Consider the following 6,556-nt stretch of genomic DNA (forward strand, 5'->3'; position numbering starts at 1 on the left):
ATTGAAAGGTTCAAGTAATTTCAGAGTGAAGATCGTCGTGACAAGAGGATAAAATGTCTATGATATGATCATAGAGATGAATACCTGAGTTACATGTTTGGTACACAATTAATACATTATGGAAATTGTTTCACAACTAATGCCGCCTGGAACACCATAGTGTGATGGTGTGTCCGAACATCATAGCTGCACCCTATTGGATGTGGTGCATACCATGATGTCTTTTATCGAATTACCACTATCGTTTATGGGTTAGGCATTAGAAACAACCGCATTCGCTTTAAATAGGGCACCACATAATTCCGTTGAGATGACACCGTATGAACTATGGTTTAGAGAAACCTAAGCTGTCATTTCTTAAAAATTTGGGGCTGTGACGCTTATGTGAAAAGGGTTTAGCCTGATAAGCTCGAACCCAAAGCGGATAAATGCATCTTCATAGGACACCCAAAACAGTTGGGTATACCTCCTATTTCGGATCCGGAAGCAAAAGTGATTGTTTCTAGAAACGGTTCCTTTCTCGAGGAAAAGTTTCTCTTGAAAGAATTGGGTGGGAGGATGGTGGAGACTTGATGAGGTTATTGAACCGTCACTTCAACCAGTGTGTACCAGGGCACAGGAAGTTGTTCCTGTAGCGCCTACACCAATTGAAGTGGAAGCTGATGATAGTGATCATGAAACTTAAGATCAAGTCACTACCAAACCTTGTAGGTCGACAAGGATGCGTACTATTTCAGAGTGGTACGTAATCCTATCTTGGAGGTCATGTTGCTAGACAACAATGAACCTACTAGCTATGGAGAAATGATGGTGGGCCCGGATTCCGACAAATGGCTCGAGGCCATAAAATCCGAGAGGATCCATGTGTGAAAACAAAGTATAGACTTTGGAAGAACTACTTGATGGTCGTAAGGCTATTGGGTACAGATGGATTTTAAAAGGAAGACGGACAATGATGGTAAGTATCACCATTAAGAAAGCTCGACTTGTCGTTAAGATGTTTTCCGACAAGTTCAAGGAGTTGACTGCGGTGAGACTTTCTCACTCGTAGCGATGCTATGAGTCTGTTGGAATTGTATTAGCAGTTACTGCATTATTTATGAAATCTTGCAGATAGGATGTCAAAACATTGTTTCCTCGACAATTTTCTTGAGGAAAGGTTGTATGTGATACAACCAGAAGGTTTTTGTCAATCCTAAAAGATGCTAACAAGTATGCACATGTTCATATGCACATGTTCATCATGCCGTAACTCTGCATCCGTAGCTCCGTTTTGGGCATATAGCATATCTAAATGTTCGTCTCAGAGAGCATATCATTTCATCTCATTGCATCATTTTCATTTGAGTTCATCTTGATGCCCGAAATGCTATTAGAAGAGTGCTACTTGAGATAATTGTCAGATCTGCTGCTCCATTTAGATATTCGTCTTTTTTGCCATGATTAATGTGTGCATGATATGCCCCTGAGCTCTACATACGTTTTGTTAAGAGTTTTGCCATCTTTCCAGAGGTGCAATCCATGTATTTTTGTGATGTGTGTGGTGACTAGCACAAGCTTGCAAAGTGAGGCACTTGGTAATGCTGATTTCAGGGACTTAGCAATTCCACTAAGTCCTTGATCTGTTTATATCAATATGCCATATGTTCATGTTGTTTCCTAGTGATCCGTGCCTCTTTTGAGGATGATCAGTAAGGATGTTTTGTTAATCTTGTAGTGCTCTATCCATCCATGTCTTTGTTTGCAATTATGGAGCACCCTAGCTTGAGTCAATCAAGCTCTACTTTTGTCATTTCGTGAATCTGGGCAGATTGTCTACTTGTTAGCGATTTTGCCGATGATGTTGTAGTTGATCCGTGCATGCTATGTTCTTGTTCTTGCCATGTCTAGCTTGTATTTTGTGTATTCTTGATGGGTGTATGCTTAGCTCGTCATGACTTGCTCTGTAGTGAGTGCATCGAGCTCGTAAACATGCCTACTTGATATCTGTTTCAGTATGCTCCAGTTTTCACTAAGTCTGTGATCTAATTATGTTTTTGCCATGTTCACATGCTTGCAATTGTATTTTCTGATCCCTTTTGGCTCAAGGTCACTAAGGGACTTTTGTTAAGCTCTTTGAGTAGCTCCATGCCATGCTTTACTTTGCCATGTTCAGGTCCTGTAGCATATAGTTTGCATGCTCCAAATAGTGCTATCTGATCTGAAATTCCAGACAAGTGTTAATTTCACTAAGTCTGAGATCTGTTTACCAAATGCATTTTTGCCATGCTTGTTTGAACCTGTTAATGTATGAATTGGCCGTAGCTCAGTGTTCATCTTTTGTTAAGCATCATGAATGCATCCCTGCCATGTATTTTGTTGCCATGTTTGAGTGTTGTAGCATGTTCATCTTGTTCCATTTAGATGGCTACTTGCTGTATATCGCAGAACATGGTCATATTTGAATCGCTTGCCATTTCCAAACCGTAACTCCGATTCCGGTGATCTTTATATCGTTTTCAAGCGATTTCATCTAACCTTTCCAGTTGGCACCCTTGGATTTCCAAGTTGAGGCCAGGTTCATGCATTCCTTGTCAAATCTTGCATATGCATCGCATACCGCATCCCGCATATCATATCATGTTGTTGTGTTGGTTGTTTACTATGTTGTGTGCTTCTTTCCAGTGTTTGCTTCTTCGGGTTGGTTCCGGTAACGTCGCGTTTGTGAGGACCCGTTCATCTATGTCCGTTTGTCTTCTTCATGGACTCGTTCTTCTTCCTTGCGGGATCTCAGGCAAGATGATCATACCCTCGAAATCACTTCTATCTTTGCTTGCTAGTTGCTTGCTCTTTTGCTATGCCTATGCTGTGATACCTACCACTTGCTTATCATGCCTCCTATATTGTTGAACCAAGCCCCTAACCCACCTTGTCCTAGCAAACCGTTGCTTGGCTATGTTACCGCTTTGCCCAGCCCCTCTTATAGCGTTGTTAATTGCAGGTGAAGATTGAAGTTTGTTCCTGTTTGGAACATGGAGATGTTGTTCCTTATTGGAACATGTTTACTTGTTGGGATATCACTATATATCTTATTTAATTAATGCATCTATATACTTGGTAAAGGGTGGAAGGCTCGGCCTTATGCCTGGTGTTTTGTTCCACTCTTGCCGCCCTAGTTTCCGTCATATCGGTGTTATGTTCCCGGATTTTGCGTTCCTTACGCGGTTGGGTGATAATGGGAACCCCTTGATAGTTCGCCTTGATTAAAGCTTTTCCAGCAATGCCCAACATTGGTTTTACCATTCGTCGCCTAGCCTTTTTCTTTTCCCTTGGGGGTCGCGCGCCCAAGGGTCATCATTATTTTAACCCCCCCGGGCCAGTGCTCCTCCGAGTGTTGGTCCAACCGGGCGATGTCCGGGGCTACCAGGGGCAACTCTGGGCTGGCCTACCCGATGTCTGGCTCATCTGAGTGTGCCCTGAGAACGAGATATGTGCAGCTCCTATCGGGATTTGTCAGCACATTCGGGCGGTGTTGCTGGATTTGTTTTAACTTGTCGAAGTGTCTTGTAGAACCGGGATACCGAGTCTGATCACAATGTCTCGGGAGAAGGTCTATTCCTTCGTTGACCGTGAGAGCTTGTCATGGGCTAAGTTGGGACACCCCTGCAGGGATTTGAACTTTCGAAAGCCGTGCCCGCGGTTATGGGCAGATGGGAATTTGTTAATGTCCGGTTGTAGATAACTTGAACCTTAACTTAATTAAAATGAATCAACCGCGTGGGTAACCGTGATGGTCTCTTTCCGGCGGAGTCCGGGAAGTGAACACGGTGTTGGAGTTATGTTTGTCGTAGGTTGTTCTAGGATCACTTCTTGATCATAGTTTATCGATCGTGCTTTGCCTTCTCTCCTCGCTCCCATTTGCGTATGTTAGCCACCATATATGCTAGTCGCTTGCTGCAGCTCCACCTTATACCTTTACCTTACCCATAAGCTTAAATAGTCTTGATCGCGAGGGTGCGAGATTGCTGAGTCCCCGTGGCTCACAGATACTTCCAAAACCAACTTGCAGGTGCCGTTGAACCGTGCAGTTGACGCAACCAAGCTCAGGAGGAGCTCGATGAAGATCTCGTCCTTTGTGTTGTTTCGTTCTAGTTGATCAGTGGTGGTGCCCAGTTGGGGTCGATCGGGGACTATGTCGCATTTGGGGTTCTTCTTATTTTGGTTCCGTAGTCGGACCTTGATTGTATCTGGATGATGTAATGCTTTATTCATGTATTTGTGTGAAGTGGCGATTGTAAGCCAACTATGTATCTCTTTCCCTTATGTATTACATGGGTTGTTTGCGAAGATTACCTCACTTGCGACATTACTTTCAATGCGGTTATGCCTCTAAGTCGTGCTTCGACACGTGGGAGATATAGCCGCATCGAGGGTGTTACACCTCTTCAACGGATTGTGCCCCGAAAAAATCAACAAAATCAGCCTTCTTGAGAATGCAAAGGAAATTTGGGATATTTGATTTATATGCACGAAGGTATCGACTCTGTCAAGGAATCCAAGTTGGATGTGCTTCAAAGTCAGCTTGACAAGTTCAAAATGAAGGATGGTGAAGGTGTCGCTAAAATGTACTCTAGGCTTGCTCTTATCACAAATGAGATCGCCGGCTTAGGAAGTAAAGAGATGAGCGACAAATTCATCATCAAGAAGATCCTAAGAGCTTTGGACGGAAAATATGATACCGTATGCACATTGATCCAAATGATGCCCAATTACAAAGATCACAAGCCAACGGAAGTCATTGGAAGAATTGTTGCTCATGAGATGTCACTCAAGGATAAGGAGGAGCTCCATAACAAGTCAAGTGGTGCTTACAAAGCCTCATGTGAAGCTCCCACATTATCAAGTGAGAAACAAACCTTCAATGAAGAATTGAGCCTAATGGTGAAGAACTTCAACAAGTTCTATAAGAGTAGAAGTAAAGAGAGAAGTTCCAAGTCAAGGTCCTACAATGACAAAAGATCTTCTAGTCGAGAGCGAAATTGCTACAATTGTGGAAGACCCGGACACTATTCCAATGAGTGTACGGCACCCTACAAAAGAAGAGAAGATTCTCCAAAAAGAAGAAGTTGAAGAGAAGAATCACCATCAAGAGAGAGAAGGAGTAGAGATGATCATTATGAACGAAGAACATCCCGGAGAAGTAAGGATTCGGAAAGGAAGGACAAGTCATCAAGGAGCTACACAAAACGAAGACATCAAGCTCATGTTGGTGAATGGGTATCCGGCTCCGAATCCGACAATCACTCCGAGAGAAGCTATCACTCCGACTCCGAATATACTCAAGATGAAGGTGTTGCCGGTCTAGCACTTGTATCAACCAACTCCTACGACATATTTGATTCACCAAATGAAGGACTTGGAAGATGCTTCATGGCTAAAGGCCCAAAGGTATCAAACCCCGAGTATGTTGATTTCAATAATGATGAAGATGACTTGTTAGGTGATGGTGATTTACTTGTTGACAACTCTAGTAGTGAATACTATGATGAAATGCCAATTAATCATGCTAATCAAGATAAAACGAATCACAATGATAAGGAGAAGATTGAGTTTCTAACTAAAGAACTAAACACTCTTAAGTTAGCTCATGAAACTGTCTTAGGAGATCATCGAGAACTTTTAAGGACTCATGAGAAATTACGTTTTGAAAAGCTCAACCTTGAGTAAGAGCATGAGTTCTTAAAGGCAATCAATGATGATCTTCGCAAGAAAAGTTCTTCTTACATTGCCAAATGTTTACTCTTATCCACTTACATGCCTCAAGTAAAGTCTAGCAACAAGAATAAGAAATATTCTTCCTCTAGTAGTAACAATAATCATGCTAAATCTAATGTTGTTGCTTCTAGTAGTTCTCTTGATTCCACTAATGATTCTCTTAGCCAAGTTACACTTGAGTAAGAAAATAGCTTATTTAAGGGAATTATAGAGAAAGGTGTTTACAAGAGCCTTGCCGGGAGTAAGCAATTCGAGGAAATTTTACGCAAGCAAGGAAGGCACCAAAAGAACCAAGGTGTTGGTTTTGAACGAAAGTTCAATGCCAATGGAGTTGAGTGGGAAGAAGATCAATACACCAAGACGAAGTTTGTTCCTCAACAAGAGAAGTATGATCCTACTTCCTTCAAAGGGACACAAGCTCAAGATGATCTTCCACCACAAGACCACAAGCAAAAAGGCAAGGATAAGCTTCAAGAGGAAATTGATGCATTTGAAGAAGCACCCAAGGCCCTGGTCAAGTGGGTTCCCAAGACTACAGACTACATCAAGTTCTACTTCATCAAGTACGACTACAACTCCAAGGATTCCCATCAAGATGATGTGGATCCCGAAGAAGAATAACTAGAGAGTTCTTGAGGGTGACTCCGCCAACATACTTCACTCTTATCATTTTGGCAAGAACAAGCAATCAACTTCCACATCTTGCACTAATTCAAGAAGTCACAAACCCTCTTGTTGGTAAGACAAGGGACAAGGTAACCTAATGCTATCATAGACATCATCTTGTGTGTGCATCACTCTA

This window comes from Triticum aestivum, chromosome 5A (assembly GCF_018294505.1).
Source record: "Triticum aestivum cultivar Chinese Spring chromosome 5A, IWGSC CS RefSeq v2.1, whole genome shotgun sequence".
In the NCBI taxonomy this organism is placed as follows: Eukaryota; Viridiplantae; Streptophyta; class Magnoliopsida; order Poales; family Poaceae; genus Triticum; species Triticum aestivum.